The sequence below is a fragment of the Myxocyprinus asiaticus genome, chromosome 31 (genome assembly GCF_019703515.2).
Source record: "Myxocyprinus asiaticus isolate MX2 ecotype Aquarium Trade chromosome 31, UBuf_Myxa_2, whole genome shotgun sequence".
In the NCBI taxonomy this organism is placed as follows: domain Eukaryota; kingdom Metazoa; phylum Chordata; class Actinopteri; order Cypriniformes; family Catostomidae; genus Myxocyprinus; species Myxocyprinus asiaticus.
Window position 1 is genome coordinate 36,249,895 of NC_059374.1, and position 23,692 is coordinate 36,273,586.

At 37.2% G+C, this 23,692-nt stretch overlaps 1 pseudogene; it reads right to left on the bottom strand.

The window, feature by feature from the left end:
• The window catches only part of LOC127422176 (nephrin-like), a 111,747-nt pseudogene that overhangs the window by 78,858 nt on the left and 9,197 nt on the right, over positions 1 to 23,692 (bottom strand).

The following is a 23,692-nucleotide window of genomic DNA, read 5'->3' on the forward strand; positions in this document are numbered from 1 at the left end:
GGGTGGTTACCAAGGCATTGCTAGGCTGTTGCTTACTGCCAAAAATCAAAAGGGCCCATCCCAGGTTTCTGTTATGTTCTGGTCCCTAAATAGGTCCTGTTTTTCTGTCCACAAAGCAAAAATTGTATGATCACATACATAAGTAATATCATACCTGTCCTCAACAACATCATTCATGTCTGTAGCACAAATGCTATGGGACGAGTGCCTTAGCAAGTCACTGTTAACCCTCTTATTGCCATACCACCGTGGGTTATTACCAGCCTGGTCTCATGAAAATCACTTGACCGTGGCAAAATTTTTGCAAAACGAAATTACGTGCTTTATTCAACATTTGGCTGCAGTTTTCCAGTGAAATGTCCAGCGGGGGGCGCCCAAAGTGGGTGAAATGGTGTCATAATCAGACAATGTTTTTAAGGTGAATATTAGATGGAAGTTTTAAAGAGTAAAACGTGACTTCCTAACCTAAAACTTTAACCTAAAATTAACCAATAGTGATCTCAAATTAAATGAGCGGTAGACACAAAATAGACATCCTTCACCAACACCTAAACCTTACCAATAGTGTTAAAAAAAAAAAAAAAAAAAAAAAAAGAGAGAGAAATTAAAAGCACATTTTCTGAAGCAACCACATCATCTTGTGGCACTTCTATGACACTCTTGCCCCACATGTCAGCTTGCATGCTTGACTGGTCTTGAATCGTGGACTTCTGAGTCCAACACTATATCAAGTGAGCTTCTATGGAAGTTAAGCACATTGGATAAAGTTGTTTAATGTAGGTGAGTCTGTAACACAAGCATTAAAATGTATCATTTTTCAAATAATGTGTTAGGGTAAAAATGTTTTGATATCATAACATAGCAATGTGAGAGTTATAATGTGAAAAATACATGTTTATAAAGTCATAATCAGCCGTTGTACTTTTGTGTGAAAGTGAATTAAATGCACAGTTGTTGTAGTGCCTCTAGTGTTCATTTCACCAGGAAACTGCGGCAGATTGCAAAAATGTAGTTAGAGTAACATTCATTCTATGAGACTAGGTTGGTTATTACATATGACCCTATATATGACCCTTCTATACAGTATATGTCTGTCCTTTTTTCATTGTGTTTTTAATTTATGTCAGAAAATTTAACAATGCTTACAAAAGAGATGCACCATAATATTTATCTTCTATTGGTTCTAGAAGCAAAACTGCCATTCATTTTCCCCATAAATGAATTCAATTTTAGTGATAACTTGTAAACCTGTAAAGACAGACCTACTGTGAGCTCTGAGGTTATTGGTATGTTTCTGTTGAAACATTTTTTTAAATTGTGTTTAATAGTGGAATTCCTGGTGAAGAACTACACTACCAATAAATCCTGAGAAAGATCCATCAATCAGAGAGTACCAATGCAGCAACCGCCCACTTGCATGATACACTGCGAATGACGCAATCGAGTCTGTCTCCCTACACTCTCAAACTACTTCTTTATTTATACAGTAAATATATATATTTTTTTCTTCAATAAAATAAAATATATTGTTTCTACACATATAATCAAAAATGTAAAATAAATAGTTTTATAGATTTCTATAGATTTTAATTTAATTTCATCATTCGCAATGATTTATGGGACTGTAGTTCATGAAAGACGTTCAGTACATGGTCTCGTACCTTTGTCTTTTGATCTGATTTTTAAAATACTTTCTTGCTTCAAATCAAAGCTTAATGTTGTGATTCACCACAGAACTGGTTGGTTTGGTTTATCCCTCAGAATGCTTTTATGAAGAATTTTACAAAATCCCTATGGAAAAATGAATGGGAAAAATACTTCTGGAACCAAGACGGCTGAAGAAGTTGGCATTCGCTGTTGAGCTCTATAGATTTTCTCGAAATACATAATTAGGAGAAAAGATTGGGAATACTTATATTCTCGTTTTGAAGTTAAAAGTAACCTTAAGACTTTTTTCTCTTTGTGATTCAATAATTCATGCATCAAAGGGTCTGAAAATAGAAAAGGTTTTATTTCAGTGATCGAAAATATCAACAGCTAAGCACAGGAAGATAAGAAGCTCATTAGCGTAGGCAGATGAGCATGCCCCCCGAAAACATTGCTCTCTTACATACTCTCGATAAACATATAAACGTGCAAATGTTTTTTCTCAAAAACCATTCACACATGCAAAGGGCAAGCAAATGAAAAGATATTCAAAAGGCAATCATTTTACTGTAGACACTCTTTCTCAATCTCTCTCACACATACACAAATAGACAAATTTGCTGGTTAAATAAACCAAAAAAACAGCTTGTTCCCACATGGACTGCCACTTCAGTCACACATTACACATGTAAATGAATGATGATTAGTTTGTTTATTGAGATGAAACAGTGATAAAATTTATGTTTAACCACTTATTAAGGACGTGGGCTGTCTTATCTGTGTACTTAAAGGTAAAGTGTGTCATTTCAGCACAACTAGCGGAATAATGAAAAATAATGGCCTGAAATACTATGCGCAAAATTGCCGCAACTGTTTAGTGAATTCACCCCACAGTGTTGTTTACACGCTTGGGAAGTAAACATACACATGGCTGACTTGTAGTTTTCTCTGCACATTAAACTTGGAGAGGAGAAAGTATTTTTCCTATTTGAAGAACATATTCTTATATTATTCTGTTAATTAATGATAATTCCCATTAGATCCTCATTACTCTAATACAGTATTTTGTAACTGGATTAAAGAACAAAAAAATAATAATACATTTTTAATTTAAATCAGCATAGATTTAAGGTAGTAAAACATATACTACCATGATAATATACTTTATAATATATATATATATATATATATATATATATATATATATATATATATATATATATATATACAGTTGTGCTCAAAAGTTTGCATACCCTGGCAGAAATTGTGAAATTTTGGCATTGATTTTGAAAATATGACTGATCATGCAAAAAAAACTGTCTTTAATTTAAGGATAGTGATCATATGAAGCCATTTATTATCACATAGTTATTTGGCTCCTTTTTAAATCATAATGATAACAGAAATCACCCAAATGGCCCTGATCAAAAGTTTACATACCCTTGAATGTTTGGCCTTGTTACAGACACACAAGGTGACACACACAGGTTTAAATGGCAATTAAAGTTTAATTTCCTATACCTGTGGCTTTTTAAATTGCAATTAGTGTCTGTGTATAAATAGTCAATGTGTTTGTTAGCTCTCACATGGATGCACTGAGCAGGCTAGATACTGAGCCATGTGGAGCAGAAAAGAACTGTCAAAAGACCTGCGTAACAAGGTAATGGAACTTTATAAAGATGGAAAAGGATATAAAAAGATATCCAAAGCCTTGAAAATGCCAGTCAGTACTGTTCAATCATGAAAATTCGGGGATCTCTTGATACCAAGCCAAGGTCAGGCAGACCAAGAAAGATTTCAGCCACAACTGCAAGAAGAACTGTTCGGGATACAAAGAAAAACCCACAGGTAACCTCAGGAGAAATACAGGCTGCTCTGGAAAAAGACGTGTGGTTGTTTCAAGGAGCACAATACGACGATACTTGAACAAAAATGAGCTGCATGGTCGAGTTGCCAGAAAGAAGCCTTTACTGCACCAATGCCACAAAAAAGCCCAGTTACAATATGCCCAACAACACCTTGACATGCCTCACAGCTTCTGGCACACTGTAATTTGGAGTGACGAGACCAAAATAGAGCTTTATGGTCACAACCATAAGCGCTATGTTTGGAGAGGGTCAACAAGGCCTATAGTGAAAAGAATACCATCCCCACTGTGAAGCATGGTGGTGGCTCACTGATGTTTTGGGGGTGTGTGAGCTCTAAAGGCATGGGGAATCTCGTGAAAATTGATGGCAAGATGAATGCAGCATGTTATCAGAAAATACTGGCAGACAATTTGCATTCTTCTGCACGAAAGCTGTGCATGGGACGCTCTTGGACTTTCCAGCACGACAACGACCCTAAGCACAAGGCCAAGTTGACCCTCCAGTGATTACAGTAGAAAAAGGTGAAGGTTCTGGAGTGGCCATCACAGTTTCCTGACTTTAATATCATCGAGCCACTCTGGGGCGATCTCAAATGTGAGGTTCACAACCAAAGACCTGGAGGCATTTTGCCAAGACGAATGGGCAGCTATACCACCTGCAAGAATTTGGGGCCTCATAGACAACTATTACAAAAGACTGCACGCTGTCATTGATGTTAAAGGGGGCAATACACAGTATTAAGAACTAAGGATATGCATACTTTTGAACAGGGGTCATTTCATTTTTTTTCTTTGTTGCCATGTTATGTTTTATGATTGTGCCATTCTGTTATAACCTACAGTTGAATATGAATCTCATAAGTAATAAAATAAATGTGTTTTGCCTGCTCATTCGAGTTTTATTTAAAAATGGTACATATATTACCAAGTGTATGCAAACTTTTGAGCACAACTGTATATATATATATATATATATATATATATATATATATATATATATATATATATATATATATATATACATACACACACATTACCGATCAAAAGTTTTTAAACACTTACTCATTCTTTATTATAATTTTTTTCCCACATTTAGAATAATAGTAAAATCATCAAATCTATGGAATAACATAAATGGAACAATGGGAATTATGTTGTGACTAAACAAAATCCAAAATAAATCAAAACTGTGTTAGATTTTAGCATCTTCAAAGTAGTAACCCTTTGTCTAGAATTTGCAGACATGTTCTCTTGACATTTTCTCAACCAAATTCTCGAGTTATCACCCTGGGATGCTTTTTAAACAGTATTGAAGGTGTTCCCATGTATGTTGGGCACTTATTGGCTGCTTTTCTTTATTATTTGGTCCAAGTCATCAATTTAAAAAACTTTAATTTTTTTTATTAAATTTTATTTTTATAATGAAATAAATTAATATGGTGGCACAATTATATTTTTGTATACAAAACTAATTTCAAACATTTAAGCATACGCCTTCAGATCAAAAGATTTATAAGATCATGAGAAACATTTCAGTCAAGTGTTTCAAAACTTTTGACCAGTAGTGTATATTACCAATTCTCCAAGGGTATGCAAACTTTTGAGCACAACTGTATATATATATATATATATATATATATATATATATATATATATATATATATATATATATATATATATATGCCCCCTTCCTGATTTCTTCTATTTTCATACTAAATTGTTTTAGATCTTCAACGAGATATAACATAAAACAAAGGCAACCAGAGTAAACACAATAAACAGTTTTTAAATATATGTAGTTTTTTTTGAAGCAAAAAAGTTATCCAACACCTATACCACCCAAGTGAAAGACTAACTGCCCCCTTAATCTTAATTCCTGGTTGTGCCACCTTAAGCACCAACAACTGCAACCAAACACTTCCAATAACTGGAGATCAGTCTTTCACAGAGGTGGGTAGAGTAGCCAAAAATTTTACAAAGTAAAAGTACAATTACTTAAAAAAAAAAAAAAAAAAATACTCAAGTAATTACAGTCAACCATCAGATCTTACTCTCTACCATCTCCTCGCTGGGCATCACAGGAACTGTGCTTGACTGGTTTAACTCATATCTCTCAAGTAGGTCCTTCAAGGTAGCCTGGAGAGGTGAGGTATCCAAGCCTCATCAGCTACTTACTGGGGTACCTCAGGGATCAGTGCTTGGGCCACTTCTCTTCTCTATATACATAACATCACTGGGACCCATCATTCAGGCACATGGTTTCTCTTACCACTGCTACGCTGATGACATGCAAATCTACTTGTCTTTCCAGCCCAACGACACCACAGTGACTGCTCGAATTTCTGCCTGCCAGGCGGACATCTCGGCCTGGATGAATGAGCACCACCTCCAACTCAACCCAGCCAAGACTGAACTCCTTGTCTTTCCAGCCAACCCTGCTGTTGAACACAACATCACCGTGCAGCTGGGTGCAACTACAGTAACGCCTTCCAAATCAGTCAGAAATCTAGGGGTAACCATTGACAACAGACTAAATTTCACAGACCACATCTCAAAGACTGCAAGATCATGTAGATTTACACTCTAGAATATCAGGAAGATAACACCCTTCCTCTCTGAACATGTCACACAACTGCTTGTCCAGTCACTTGTCATAACTAGACTGGACTACTGTAAAGCTCTCATTGCAGGCCTCCCTGTATGTGCAATAAGACCCCTGCAAATGATCCAGAATGCAGCAGCATGTCTGGTCTTTAATGAACCAAAGAGAGCACGTTACACCACTCCTTGTCTCTCTCCACTGGCTGCCGGTTGATACACGTATCAAATTCAAGGCTCTGATGCTGGCATACAGAACAGTCACTGGGTCTGCTCCAGCATACCTAAAATCATTTATGCAGAGCTACGCGCCCACCAGAAGCCTGCGGTCGGCTAAGGAATGTCGCCTTGTTGTACCAACACAAAGAAGCAACAAAACACTTTCCCGGACTTTCAGCTTCATCATACCACATTGGTGGAACGATCTTCCCAACTCCATCCGTGAAGCTGACTCACTCTCTGTCTTCAAAAAATGACTAAAAACACATCTTTTCCATGAGCACTTAACCAGTCATTAAAAAAATAAAAAAATAAAAATAAAAAATAATTCCTGTTGCACTTTATTCTGTTTTGAATACTATTCTGATGCTAGTGAAACTTTGTAATACAGCACTTTCATACCACTGTCTCCTTAAGATGATTCGCTTATGTTTTCCTCTTTTGTAAGTCGCTTTGGATAAAAGCGTCTGCCAAATGAATGAATGTAAATGTGAAATGTAAGTAGAAGCAAAAGTACTAACATAAATAATTACTTGAGTAAGAGTAAGAAAGTATCCATTTAAAAGAGTACTCAAGTAGTGAGTAACTCGTTACTTTCACAAATGACATAATAGATGTTAACTCCCCTATATTTTATTACATAATACAGATTTAACATGTATTACAGAATTAGTATTATTATTAATGGAAATTCTGTCATCATTCACCATCGTGTTGTTCCAAACCCGTATGACTTTCTTTCTTCCATGCAACACAATAAGATTTTAGACAGAATGTTTGCCTGAGTCACTATTTACTTTCAGTGAATGTTTTTTTTTCTCCATATTTTGAAAGTGAATGGTGACTGAGACTGTCAGTCCCTAACATTCTGTCTAACATATTTTGTGTTCCACATAATGCAAAGCGTCACACTGGTTTGGAACAACATGAGGGTAGGGAAATTATGACAGAATATTAAATTATGGCTGAGCTATCACTTTAAAGGGGTAGTTTACCCAAAAATGAAAATTCTCTCATCATTTACTCACCCTCATGCCATCCCAGATGTTCCTTTCTTCTGCAGAACACAAATCAAGATTTTTAGAAGAATATTTTAGCTCTGTAGGCCAAAATGTTGATGCTCCAAAAAGCACATAAAGGCAGCATAAATGTAATCCATAAGACTCCAGTAGTTACATCCATATCTTCTGAAGTGATACGATAGGTGTGGGTGAGAAACAGATCAATATTCGTCATTTTTTGCTAGACAGCAGGGGCAATATGCAGAGAATGTGAATCACCAAAAACACAAGAAGAAGAATGTGAAGGTGATCTGTTTCTGTTTCTCATCCACACCTATCATATCGCTTCTGAAGATACTGATTTAACCACTGGAGTCTTATGGATTACTTTTATGCTGATTTATGTGATTTTGTTTAGCTTTAAAATGTTGTCACCCATTCACTTACATTGTATGGACCAAAAGAGTTGAGAAATTCTTCTAAAAATCTTAATTTGAGTTCAGCAGATGAAAGTCATACACATCTGATGTGGCATGAGGGTCAGTAAATAATGAGAAGTTTAATTTTTGGGTGAACTATCCCTTTAAGGGCTCTTGTCAGATCTGGGTGAATTTGTCAATAAGAGAGGTTTAGAAACATTTCTAGTTATTATTATGGTGAAAACGTGAAAATGTCCCACAAGGACATTATATATAATGCTGAAATATAAACCAAAGCAAGATCATGCTTTATTAATGCCTTCTTTTTAATGCTGTCTAAACGCAGAGTACACAGCCTAGTGTGTAGGGCACCAACACTGGTCGTGGAACACTCGCTGTGTCTGAAACTGCCCCCAATCCACTATATATTGCACTATTTCGAATGTCTGCCATTTTGTAGGATTGTCTGAATTCTGAGTGAGACACTCGTTCCTTACTTTTGTTCACTCATTATTACCCAGAATGCACTATAATTTCGAGTGTACATTTGATGTACCCTCGACAATGGTTAATTGCCCACAATCCACCAGGGGGAAGACGTACGAGCTGGGAGTTTACGGTTTCCTTCACTACTGCAATGTTTTATTTCATGCTGAATGTATTAAATTACTTTTTGACAAATCATTACTTGATTTAAATAACATAATAACATATAGAGAGGCAAAACACACTTTATTTGATCAAATGTGTTTACTCTTTATATTAACACACAGTATGTATTAAAAATGACAAACAGAATGAAGATTTATGGTATTTATATAGTATTTAATAAGAATAACAAGTAAGGCCCAAGTATTTTAAAAGTTCATACGTGATGTTGTTTCTGTGACAGTCCCAGAGATCCGACGCTTTGTGTATACGTCAGCGTCCGAATAACTCATTTCGTTCACTCACTGCTGAGATATAGTGCACTAACTGCCATTCACTATATAGGAAATAGTGAATGAGTGAACGATTTCGGACACATCTCACACGCGCGCGCACCGCGCACCTCGCTGTGCACACGCAGAAATGCTGTCTGTTCGCGCTCCAGTTGTCAATCACTCGAACAGCAGAGCCACGGCATTTATTTACACTTAACTTGGATGTTTACATTGATTTATAGTTAATCCGCCTGAAGTAGCTGCGATAGTTTCCAGTAACCCCGCGAGGGCGTGGGTTAAATGCGTAAATACTGCTCATATCATGCGGGACACTGGACAATGCGCACTGATATATTGCTGCACTGATTTAAAAATGTACACTTAAAAACTGATGTCATAAGAGCCCATATTTACAGAATCGCCCTGAAAATTACCATCACATTAGACAGAAAAGCCTGCGTTAGGATTAGAGCCAAAATTTACCTCAGAGTGCTGTCTAAAGATGAAGCTGTGATTTTAATCTTGAAATATCCGCTTGTCTTGGTGTTAAATGATGGCACTGCATGACGAAACTATTCTTTTTTTTTCACTGTGCGGAGCGAAGAAAGTGTTTCACTTTGTTTGAAGAGCATGATGCTGTAGTACTGATGACTTGAGTGAAAGTCTGTGACAGCAGAGCGCGCCTCTGTGTGAATTTACGCTCGTAAAAGTCCTGTTCAGTAATCTCTCAATAAATTACGCATTAATTAAAATTAAACCCAGAAATGTAATGACAGGAATGCCGCCTATACTTGAGTGAGAGTACGAAGTACCCACTTTTAAACCTACTCTAAAAGTATTTTTTTTCCCAAAAAGTTACTCAAGTAAATGTAACGCGTTACTACCCACCTCTGGTCTTTCACAACACTATGGTAGAATTTTGGCCCACTCTTTTTTGCAGAACTGCTTTAGTTCAGACACATTGGCGGGTTTGAGCATGAACTGCCCGTTTAAGGTCCTGCCACATCATCTCAATTGGGTTCAATTCAGGACTTTGACTAGGCCACTCCAAAACTTTAATTTTGCTTCTTTTGAGCCATTCAGAGGTGGACTTACTCCTATGCTTTGGATCATTGTCTTGCTGCATAATCCAGTTTGTGCTTGAGCTTCAACTCACGGACTGATGACCGGATGTTCTCCTTTAGAAGTTTCTGGTAGAGAGCAGAATTCATGTTTCCCTCAGTTATTGCAAATCACCTTGGTCCTGAAGCAGCAAAGCATCCCCACACCATCACACTACCAGCACAATGATTCACCATAGGTTGTGGAATTCTGTGTTTGATTTAGGCCAGATGTAACAGGACCCCTGTCTTCCAAACAGTTCCACTTTTGACTCATCAGTCCACAGAAAATTGTCTCAAAATGTTTGAGGGTCATCAAGGTGTGTTTTGGCAAAATTCAGATGAGCCTTAATGTTCTTCTGGGTTAGCAGTACTTCTACAACAGCAGAAGACCATGTCGGGTTCCACTTCTGTCAACCGAGAACAGAAAGTGGAGGCTGGAGCGGGCCTACCATCTGTGTACCTCAGCAGAAATCGAGATTCATCAGACCAGGCTACGTTTTTCCAGTCTTTAACTGTCCAGTTTGAGCCTGTGCCCACAGCAGCCTTAGCTTTCTGTTCTTGGCTGATAGAAGTGGAACTCAATGTGGTCTTCTGTTGTTGTAGTCCATCCTCCTCAAGGTCCGACGTGTTGTGAATTCTGAGATACTATTCTGCTCACTACAATTGTACAGAGGGGTTATCTGCATTACCGTAGCCTTTCTGTCATTTATTGTCATATAAATAATGTCACAATGCTTTATTTTCTTTAAGAAAATTCTAATTTTATATTTATTATTTTTGATTTTGAGATGAAATATGACTTGGACATGCTCTTGACAGGTTTCGTGAGATTCACCCAGAGATCTCCTAGATGAGCTGGTAACATGAGGCAGGTTGAACGTCATTCACCTCAACCTAACAACCATCTTTTCATGTGGTCACGTGTAGATCTGCACAATGTCTCTCGCTGTAACACACATGGATACAGACGCCAGGAGAGAGTGTGCACGCAAACATACACATCAGAGCATTGTTAGACCACATGAGCAAATACGCTGTTAACAAGCTCTGACCAGAAACACACACATACACACAGTTACATTCACAAACACACACATACACACGGTTACAGTGGGCTCAGGTGTGAGCTTTGAAGCTAAAAGCCATTGAAGCAGTCCCATTCCTCCTCTCTTCTCTCTCTCTTTCATTCCCTCTCTCATTTCCTCTCATCTTCTCGTCTTCATATCACTGATCTTTCCACCTCTTCCTTCGCTCCGCACTTCTCCTCTCATCTCTTCCCATCTCGTTCCTGTCTGAAGAGTGGAGCAGGTGCATTTGAGGCTACCGAGATAACAGCAATCTTTCCCTCCCTCTTCTTTCCTGCTCTCTTATATTCCTGTATTTTTAGTCCACCGAGTATGACAATAAACACTTTCAACATAAAACAGAACATGACATGACTTACGTAAATCAGACTGACAAGGGTTAAACAAAACGGTATCCGAATCTGTTACTGTACCTCTCATAACTGGGATTCCACTTCCCTATAAGACAAAAGTTCAAATACGTACTAGCGCTCTCACCCTCTGAAATATAAAGCAAGAATCTGCACAGAAAAATAGTATTTAAAAACTGTATTTTTTGTTTACTCAGATTGTCTTTTTTTATGTTAGATTTTGTTTGAATTTTTGAAACAATTTAGTATATGATATACACAAAAACAGAAGAAATCAGGATGGGGCAAATACTTCTTCACAGCACTGTATATATATATATATATATATATATATATATATATATATATATATATATATATATATATATATATATATATATATACACACGCAAGGTGTAAAAACTGTGGCTCTGTGGCTCTATCAAAACATTGTTTTATTTATTTGAGCATCCCAACCAGCTAGACCAATTTCAACATTTCAAACTTTTTAAATGTTGAAAGAAAAACATACTGTTATATAAAGATTTTAAGTAGTTTTAGATTAAAATTATTTAAAATATTTAAACATTATAAATATTATTTCTAATTGAATATTTAAATTAGCTTCAAATCTTTTGGAGAAAGGCATGTGGATAAAGTTTTGCATGTATATTTATTCTGAGGCTATACAGAACTGAAAACACCACCAAGAGTGATAGCACCTGCAGTTAACTTTATGTGGGTGACAGTCATACATATGTGGCACAAATCATGACTCGGATACTGAACGTGGGCGGCAAAGAGATGCCTGGACAAAACTAAGATAATGGCGACTCAGAAGTGTACACAGACACCAGAAATGAGCACTCAGCCGGGTGAGAGAGCCATGAGTGACATGATATTGATGGACCAAATGCACTTCGCATGCCATAACAAGACCATTGTCACGAATAAAGCCTGCTTACTGGAACATGATTCTTTTTCTCAAATGTGTTGCTCTTAAACAATTGCTATATTACAAAACAATTCTAAAGTTATACAATTTAATTGCATACTTCCATTTTTGCTTCTTTATTATTTGTGGGTTTGATAAATCTTTTTATTTCAGAACTTAATCAAACCACTTATATAAGTAAAATAATAAAAAAAAACAATCTTAGTTCAGAATTTTCTAATTGGTCACCAGAATATATGGCACTCATTACTTTTCTCAGTGCCGTCATAATTGCTGTATGTATCTAATAAAGAGAAACTGATGAACATATGTTTGAACAAGTGATGAACAATTGACTGATATTACAGTTTTCAAACCAAGAGCTGTTTAATGCCTATTAGTTGATAACTTGCCTTCTGGTCAAATCAATTACAAGATAATTAAATACAATTTTATAATTTAATTTATATATATATATATATATATATATATATATATATATATATATATATATATATATATATATATATTATTATTATTATTATTATTATTATTATTTCTTATTTATTTATTATTTTATTTTTTTTACAAAAATGTCCAAGTTTGACAAAATGTTGATAAAAATTATGTATTTGTGATAAAAAAATAAATAAAAAAATAAATAAAAATAAAGTAATTCCATCTACTTAAAGACTTTTTAGTGGCTTTTAGTTGACATGTGCTAGCTTTGAAGCCATCTACATGTATATGCTAGTGTACTCCTCACCCCAATATGCTTGTGTCCTCAAATTCACTTTAACTAGCAAAAATGCATATTTAAAATGTACAGTTTTTCTTATCTGGGAAAATGGATCAAAAATATTGATGACTCATCTTGCACTACACAGATTTTCATCCAATCAAACGTTCTCTAGAATGAGAATGTCCCTCCCCTAATACCACCTGCGAATAACTAGCCAGTAGCAAATCATGGTTTATGGATGTTTTTATTTATTTATTTATTTATTTTTTTTTTAAAGAATATGTCTTGGCCCAACTTTTCAAATTCATCTTACACGCCAAAGAAACTTGCCTGAAAACATTTGCGTCGCAAGCTCTCATTCTCACGAATGTGACTATACAGTATATTGTTGCCCTAGTTCCACAGTTTGAAAGATTTTTTAAAAGAATCACAAAGTGAAATGTGATTTCTGTTAGACATAAAATACAAACATCTATTTTATGCACTGATCACTGCTGCTGTAAGCCCCAAATAGTTAAAAACTTTACATCTGTTTTTACCTTAGGCAGTAAATAAGCAATTTTTTACTTGTCAGTGAGCTTGCTTGTGTAAATAATCCAATGTTATATCTTAGATCTCCAGAGCAAAATATGCAGTCCAGCAGGAAAAGCATGCTAAACAAATAATCGGAAATATACTCTCACTGAGCACTTTATTAGGAACACCTGTACATCTACTTATTCATGCGATTATCTAATCAGCCGATCATGTGTGTAGCATCTGGACCAATCAGACACACAATTATTCATTATTTAATAAATAATCCAACAGACGTCTCAAGATCATAACAAGCAAAGGTTCAAGTAGGCCCAAGCAGACTCCGAGATGTCGCCTCTCCCACTAATCATGAGCTTTTACTCCCCCTTTTCTGACACTAGTCCAGCAACTAGTGGACCTCAGAGACATTCCAGGTGGGGGAAGGTAGCCACATGCAAAGCAAAGGAATGTGGGAAGAAGTAACTCACTACATTCCCCCATAGGAAAGACACATAAAGCCCATAAAAAAGAGTTTTCTTCATTCATTTATAGACAAACTGTTCTATAAATGAACATGCATATCCTCAGGACATTGTGTGTATGATTATTACTGTCACGTATAGTGTCTTTTGTACTGTATACCGTTTTGTGCATGCTTTATGACAGAACCACTAGATAATGTAAAATTATTGGTATCATGCTTCCTATCAATTTAATCCTTGTGAGATGCCCTAAATATTGGAGTATAGCACCCCCTTCTAGCATGCATTGTATGCTTGTTATATTAATCAGAGCATAAAGGGGCACAAACTGCTAGCTTACTCCAATGATGCAAATGAGTCAGCTTCCAAACAAAGGAACTTTTCCCACTGGAAAATTGCAGCGGGAAAAGCCTCATTGGTCAAGCCAAACTCGAGAGGAGTGACCTCCCTCAGGAATTAAAGGGCACTGTCGGAGTGACCTCCCTCCTCTTCTCTCTCTTCCCTCTTCTCTTTCTCCCTTCTGCTCATGGTTGCTGCTCGTGTGGGACCGGAAACACCCGGTCCGACCGCGAGGTCGTGGGCCAGCAGGCCTTAACATCAAGCCATGTGTAACCTCCTCGACCATAACGGAGTCAAACTAACACCGCAAGTTCATCCTCATTTCTTCATTCAGCACGGAAGAAATTGATTGCAACTTCAACACCATGGACTCAAGGAACCATCAAGACTTTCTCCTGAGACTGCATCCGGGCTCTCACTCAACAGCAAAGACATTGCAAGTATCGTACAATTAACTAACTAAACAGAGGTTTAGTATTAAGCTGTGAACCCCTATGTTAACAAAGGTGCTTTGAAGTAAAAAACTGATGGTTCTTTCAGATGGTTAAATGACTCTTTTCATAGCTTCATTCCCCTAATGTGTTCCAGTTTCATTCACTTTCACTTTTTAATTTCCCATGTATGCGTGATTTGTGTGTGTGTGTTTGTTTAGATTAGTTATGTGTTCATGATTTAGTTAAATAAAGCCTTTGTGTACATTCTTGCAAGTTGATTCTGGTCTGCTTGTAAATCAATGTCAATTTTACGATTTGATCACAGCTACATGCTAAGAAAGAGTTATTTTTCTGTGGCCACGAAAAATATCCTTTCTGAGAGTTGATAGATGATCAATACTGAGTGCTCGCTGGACGAACAGATTAATTTATTGTAATGTTAATTCAGCTACATTAAGTTAATTCTATTAACTGATCCAAATATTTATAATTGATTATAACGAGTTATGATTAATTATTCATATTCCCCTTTTAAAGATAATTTGACTGTGGTATATTTTGATAATCTCATCCCTGTTTTTAAAAGATTTTGCTTCAAAGCTGTACCTAAATATGTGTAATATTATTTTCAATAAGCCATGAGAATAATTTTACTCCAATATGAGAATTAATCATAATTCCCTTATTAAAGCTAATTCCTTACAATAGAAATTGTGAGCGGATACAACGAGACGTTGTATTACGATTTTAATGGTGGAGAATTTTATTCAGACAAATAATCTAGTTATTTGTCATTTATCTAATTTATAATGGTTGTCGAACGCGACTAATTCCATTATAAATTTCATTACATAATAATGTAGAATAAGGACAGTTTAATTTAATTCCTAGCTCACACATACTGTTTCCCTACATATAATGATGGAGGTACGCGGGCACTTTAACCCATCCCGTGTACATTTATACTACCAAATTCGCTACATGTGTCAGCAGTGCAATGCATAAAATTATGTAGATACAAGTCAGGAGCTTCAGTTAATGTTAACATCAACTATCAGGATGGGGAAAAATGTGATCTCAGTGATTTCGACCCTGGCATGATTGTTGTTGCCTGACAGGTTGGTTTGAGTATTTCTATAACTGCTGATGTCCTGGGATTTTCACACACAACAGTCTCTAGAGTTTACTCAGAATGGTGCCAAAAACAAAAAACATCCAGTGAGCTGCGGTTCTGCGGAAGAAAACACCTTGTTGATGAGAGAGGTCAACAGAGAATGGCCAGACTGGTTCGAGCTGACAGCAAGGCTACGGTAACTCTGATAAACACTCTGTACAATTGTTGTGAGCAGAATAGCATATCAGAATGCACAACACGTTGAACCCTGAGGCAGATGGCAGAAGACCACGTCTGGCACTTTATGAAGACCACAGCTTTCCTAATAAAGTGCTCAGTGAGTGTATGTTTTCAACTATTGATGATAAAATAGTATACATCATTGCAAAGGGGAGGATCTCAGCTTTCTTATGACAGATTGAGCTTTCCTAGATTGAGCTTCAAGTCCACTGAGAGGCCGAGATATTCAATTAAACAATGGGGGTGGTGCATGAAATGAAAATTATATTTTCTGTGCTCCCACATGTAATCCATTTTGATCAACTCTTCTCAGTAGCTTCAATACAAACAGGAAGTCAGATGACAAAATCCGGAAGAGTGGAGCACTGAAAAGGGGCAGCGGTGAATAAGGTGAATATGAAATATGTGAGCTCAGGGAAGAAAAATGTGCTCGTCAAAGTTTAAATGTGGTATTTCATGACTCATGAGCAAGTAGCCACCAAGTGTCCAGGATTGACTAAAAAATTACAAATCCATGGCTCAAAGATGTGTTTCTATGTGCTTAAAACTTAAGTAACTATGTTAGGCAAATATGTTAAATATCATTATACAAATCATTAATGTCTCACATTTATAAATGGGTTATTACTATACAACTATTTGATAGAGATAAAAAGTGGAGGCAACAGGGAGTATTTGAACCTGATCAAATGCTATTTGCGAAATGCTTACAATGGTTTTGCTAGAATGGCTAGTCAAGAAGATATGACTGCCTGATCATTCAAGATTATAAGGTGCCACTTAAAGCTACAGCTGTCTATGTGCGACAAAGAAGAAAAACACACAAACACACACACTGAGGAGTCAAAATGCTTCTCAGTAGTGCCTGTGGAGATGGCTATTGATGCTGTGGCCACGCTCTTAGATTCTAGCAAGGCAAGGGTGATTCATCTTGAATTAGGCCATTATAAAACATATCACATGGACATAGGGAATCAAATTAAGACCCTGCCTCATCTTTTAGTCTCTCGCCCTGTCTTTCTTTCCTTTTTCCTCTGCCTCACCACTCCCCTCTATAAAGACATTATGCCATTTGGATTGGATTTACTGAGGTAGATTAGAAGCAGACACAGCAAAAAATCCAATGCCGAACGGGTGCGATGGTGAGGTAATGGATGGGAAATACTGCTGCCTTCAGTACTCAAATTTGCAAATGTCTATTTCATAATCAAAATTCTGTCAGTATTTACTCACTCTAATGATGTTGAAAACCCTTTCTTTCTTTGGTGGACCAAAAAAGGGGAAACACTATACAATAAGGTATTCATTAACATTAGTTAATTACCTTAGTCAACATGCACTAATGATGAACAATACTTTTAGTACACTTATTAATCTTAACCTTTTTAAAATTCACATTTGCATAAATTAATATTAGTCAATGCTTTATGAACTACCAATGAACAATTGTATTTTCCTAAATTAACATTAACCAAGATTACTCAATACTTTAAAAATTATATTGTTCATGATTACTTGATGCATTTACTATTGTTAACGAACACAACCTCATTGTAAAGTGTTACCATAAAAGGTGATATTTTGAAAAATGCTTATGCTGCTCTTTTCCATACAATGAAAGTTGAAGAGGCCTGGGGCTGTCAAGCTCTAAAAGGGACAAAAAAGCACCTAAAAGCACCTAATAACTCAAATTCACTGAAAATCTTGCCTAACAGTCATGGTCACCATTCACTTTCTTTGTATGAAGCAGAGCAGCTTGGACATTCTGCTATAAATAACTCCTTTTGTGTTCTATGGAACAAAGATTAGGAAATATGGGTTAGGAAAGAGTGAGTAAATGATTGGAGGGTAAATTATTCCTTTAATATCTTATATACATATGCCAACACCCAGCAAAAGCTATTTACATGCATCGTACGCATAAACATAAAAACACACACAATACAAATACATCTGTTAATAGTTATAATTGTGTGACTGAGACCTGCTGTTGATGCAGCGGCATCTATGTTTGTGTATGTGTGTGAAATAGAGATTCTATTACACCCAAAAATATCTTCACTGTCTTGTCCTTTTTCTTTTTCATTGCTGTCAATAAAACCTGCTGCCTACCCAAGCAAAAGAAAAGCAGTCGCCACAGCAACCATCCTCTATTACACACACACACACACACAACTCTGGGACAGAAGAGGAAGTGAATACTTGATGACTGGTGAAGAAAAGGGGCTTTCAAGACCCCCTGCCTTAGACATATGGGCCGGCTCCCACCATGGGAGGTAGAATAGATGGAGGAAAAGCAAGAGACAGAGACTGAAAGAGAGATTGAGCAAGAGAGAGAGATAAATTGGGAGAGAAAGGCTGGAAAAGAGAAAGAGAGTGTGAAACAGGAAGGATTAAGGAAGTATTAGAGAGCGTGACTGGGAGAGTGAAGGAATGATAGACCATTCGGTGATGTGACGTGGGCCAGTGAACATGCTCTGTAGCATTCATCTCTCTTGAGAGTGCTGCAGATTAATCTTGAGAGGTACGTTAAACAAGCAAATAAACAATAAATAAATAAACAAACACTAACTAAAAAGTGATTGATGAAATAGCAACTGTAACAGTATAAGGATGGGCAAGGAGGAGGCGGGAACCGGCTGAACAGTAAACAAAGTTTTAATGAGAAACTCAAATTAAAACAAACATAAACAGACACACATGCAACGCAGCCAGGTGCTTCTCTCTATCTCGAACCGGCGTCTCTGGCTGCCCCTTATCTCGCTCTCCCACTGATCAACTGATTATGGCCCAGCCACGCCCTCCTCCCCATCACAGCAACCATGGACAGGAAATACTGCTAAAATCAGGGATGTGGCAACCATTCATTTTTGAAATGTCTAACTTTGTACCCCCTTACTTTTTGTGAAATAGTTTTAAAGTATGCAAGGCAGAACTGATATTCCTAAAACATTCTGATTAAGGTTTGTTCTAAACAAATGCTATGTATTAAGCTTAAACTTTACTTATGTATAAAATGTACATTAGGAGTTCTATACACCGATCAGCCACAACATTAAAACCACCTGCCTAATATTGTGTAGGTCTCCCTCGTGCCACCAAAACAGCACCAACCCGCATATCAGATTAGCATTCTGAGATGCTATTCTTCTCACCACAATTGTACAGAGCTGTTATCTGAGTTACCATAGACTTTGTCAGTTCAAACCAGTCTGGCCATTCTCTGTTGACCTCTCTCATCAACAAGATGTTTCTGTACATAGAACTGCTGCGCACTGGATGTTTATTGTTTTTGGCACCATTCAGAGTAAATTCTAGAGACTGTTGTGCTCAAACCAGCCCGTCTGGCATCAACAATCATCCATGCGATTATCCAATCTGCCAATCGTGTAGCAGCAGTGCAGTGTATAACATCATGAAGATATGGGTCAGGAGCTTCAGTTAATGTTCACATCAACCATGGGGAAAAAATGTGATCTCAGTGATTTCAACCATGGCATGATTGTTGGTGCTAGACGGAAATGCCTTGTTGATGAGAGAGGAAACAGAGAATGGCCAGACTGGTTCAAACTGACAAAGTCTATGGTAACTCAGATAACCACTCTCAGAATGCTATTCTGAGATGCAGGTTTGCGCTGTTTTGGCGGCATGAGGGGTAGCTACACAATATTAGGCATTTGGTTTTAATGTTGTGGCTGATTGGTTTCTATTGTTTCTGAACTTATAAATCAACAACTTTTAATTAAAAGTTTTTTTTCTATGTTTTTAATTCAAATATGTAATTCGAAATGCTTCATGCAGTTCATGCCCTCGTGAAAGACGTTAACTACACAGTCTTGTACCTTTGTCTTTTTTTCAAATACTTTTTTGCTTCAAATCAAAGTTTGTAGTTATTCACCTAAGAGCTGTTTGGTTTGGTTCATGGCTTAAAATTATTTTATGAAGAATTTTATGAAATCCCTATGGAAAAAAAGATTTTGAAAAACACTTCCGGAACCAAGACGGATGAAAAAGTAGGCAGGCACTGTTGCGCTCTATAATCATAGCTTGATTGTATAAGGAATTATCATGCTAGAATTGAACTGAATTCTGATTGGAAAGAACACTTGTTCAAAATATACCTTTAACTACCATCGACATTTACACAAAGTCAAACTCTCTTACTTTGATGTCTTAGGAATGTCCTTGGGGTGTTCTCAAGGGTGATTCAGCCTCAAAGGTTCATACAACATAAAAAGAATCCCGGCCAAGTCACAAACCGATACGACACAGAAGTGAAACATTGCATTGATCATGAACTCAAACTCATGGGAAGAAACTTTTTTGCTCTTTTCAAACTAGACCTTTGTATATATCTCTGTAAAACCACAGCAGCATTCAACTCAAAGATGATGTGTGTAACTTTTCTATTAAAATAATTTTTTGTAAGCCGATTGAGTAAGCCGATTGTAGGTTGATTTCACCTAAAAGTGTAATACAGCATCAAAACATTCCTCAGTTTGAGCATCTGGCTGGGATTGGCTCGACCTGTTTGAACAACCAATGGAAGATGGGGGAGTTTTGTGAAATATGTTTGAAAACAGCAATTATTCTTGCAATTCTGTTTGGTTACGCTAATTACACATACACGTTTTTCACACACACTTCATTCACGGTTTTTATATAACTTTGCAGATTTTATCTGAAGTGCAGCACAAGGAATTCTCTTCATACTGCAGAGAGACTCCATGGCTCATTAGTACCCTGAATGTGGCAGTAGTGACAGGCTTAAGTTTGCCACTGCGTGTCACCTTTTCAGTGTGTGTGCAGCCATTTGCGGGCTTGGTTAAGCGATCTGTCATGGCTAAAGTTGTCCTGCGTGCTTCTTTTTCCCATTTGCACCACCCCCTCCCACCTTCCACCACCTCCTTTGCTCAGTGGTATAAGATGGTTTTGCTTACTCTGCACATTGAGCCAGGCTGTACAGGACACATTGGCATGGCTGCTCGTAGAACAGCCCACTTGGCACTCGTAGGGGGCATCATCTTCCAAGTTTACATTCAGAATCTGAAGGTGGTACTGTCCTTTGGTGTAAAAAAGAGAAGTAGACAAAGAACAGAAGTATGAGGAGGAGAAAAAGTAAAATGAAATCAATTTGATGTTTCAAAGATTTATTGTCCCCACACAAAGAAACTGAATGGACCTGTTTAGTCATTCGACTGCATATAAGGAATGTTCCGGGTTGATTATAACTTTAACTCTATTGAAACCACCTGTTGGTTACTACAGTAAACTACTTCAATTTGTTACTCAGTTTGCAAAAATTACAAAATTTGTCTATAGTAATACAAGTACAAAAGTCAGTCTATGGGGTGACTGTACAGCACTGGGATAAAATGTAAAAATAGACAATTATCGCACTGTTTTAAAAGTATGGCCAACAAACATAGAATGTGTGATCACTTAGCAACCTGAACAAAGTTATATCCATTCTTTCAACTCATGTCATGACCATTTAAAGCTGGTAAACTGTAACTTTCGAAAAACACGTTTTACATGGAGCAAATTCCACCCAAAAGAATTACTTTGGTAATGTTGGTACTTTTCTAGATCTAAGTTCATTCACCTAGAAAAGATATCCCAGCTTAAAAAAAAAAAAAAAAACACATGCTTTTTTACTGAATAATTCAAGTGCTCAACAAAAATAAACAAAAACATTTCTGCTTTTAAACCCTCCAGAACGCTGGCCCCATAGACATCCATTAGCCGCGTTTCCACTATCGGACCAAACGAGGGAGTGCTAGTGCGTGCCAGGGCCAGTTGCATTCCCACTGTCACTTCCGGGGCTTCATCGTGCCTCCTAGGGGCTTTCTCAGGGCCAGCGGTCAATGGCCATTGGCCCGCCGATCACCTTTGGGCCAAACACGGCCAACTGGGTATTGAGGCGGATTCAATGTCAAAGGTGGAAATTCACAGACCTTCCCAGGTTAGTCAACAATACAGGTTAGAGAGAGAAAAAAAAAATGCAGGCACAGTACAAATCCGTTAAATGCCGAATGGACAAAGCGATGCCCAAATAAATTACTTTCCATGGTTCGATGAACATTCATAGACGGTGTGCTGGGACATCGTCCCACTGTTAGTGGAGAGATCATTCGGGACACCTTGGCAGTTACAGTCGGCGAGTTGTCAACGCTAACTTATCTTGCTGTTTACATTCGATATATAAATTCAATATTCTAGTTAACTAGATAACATGATACCTCAGCTTGAGCTTCCCTCTTGCTTGTGAAATGGGCGGGGTGTGTGACGTTGACACCGCAGCGGCATATTAAGGGTGGGTTTTTGGGCAACGCTGCAGAGTTATTGGCCCGATGGTGGGATCGCAGATTGATTTTGGTCTTGTGGCTCGAGGTCCGAGGCTATTGGCCCCGGCTGGCCAGTTGATAGCCCTGGCTCGCCCGATTGTGGAAAAGCAGCTAATGTAAGTGCATTACTGCAAAAGTGTTACTTTGCTTGTTTGTACAAACAGACAAGTCAAAAGTAGTAATCAGTTTAATGATAGAGCTGTATTTAACCCATAATATTCCTTTATTTTATTGGCTGATTAGTGTGGATTTTGGACAAGTTTATTTCAAGAGAATCCCACCATTAATGTTTATTTGGAAATATGATATTTTCAAATGCTTCTTTAAATTCAATTGTCAAATGCCCATGCTAAATGTGTATGCAATCCCAAGTTAATATCGCCAATTAGCTACCAGCCCTGTTGAGAGAGGAAAGTCATTAATCTTATTTGATGCTGTCCTTAAACATCATTCCTTTGTGTGCAAGATGCTAGTGTGTTATTTACTAGCAGAATATTGTGGCACCAAGGGGTTGTTTGTTCAACTACCATTTTGTGAGGATTAAAGGCTGTTTTAGTATATGCAAGTTGTTCAAGCTTTGAACATTTTTCTTTCCTCTTTTTTCCATTTCTTTTCCTCTGAAGGAAACTAAAACGCAGAAAATAGTATCTTGATATGACAACTTCCAGGACTGAAAAAATAAGTTTCAGCCAGTATGGCAGGATAATTAACACCAAGCAGCAGCAATTTTCAGATCAATGTGATCATAGAAGGAAAGAAAACCACTTTCAAATCATTAATGATTATCCACTCTCTTCAAATTGCACTCAGTACACGTCGCAGTGGTGTTGCTGTGGTGGCCTGTTTGCGAGCATGTATTTGAAGGAGTCCAATAATTATGACTCTGACAACCAGAATTGAAATGCCAATGGAGACTGTGGCCTGTTCTCTCACTCATTTCCTTTTTGAATGTCTGTGAGTGTGTATCAGAGTGTGTATGTGTGCACACCTATTACTTGTCACAGCATTTGTGCGAATTTGTGTGGGTAGGCATCAGATTAGGGTTTACAGGGTTAACATTAAAGATGCTTTCAGCATGTATTTTTATGATATTATTTGTCCCTTACATGGCACTCTTTATCTGTCGTAGTATCAATGCCTGGTGGCAAAAAAAAAAGATTAGCAGTAAAAAGCGTAAGCATTTTTAAATGGTTGCACTTGGATTTGGCACAAACTGCCTCTCATGCAATTCCGGAGAGCAGCTTTTGTCCTACAGAGAGAGCAGCAGATGCTCAGGCCTTGTTTAGTATTGTCTTTTAATTGGCTTTTTTATATAGACAATGCACGCTGGCCCAGCCAAGTTATTCAGTGTCT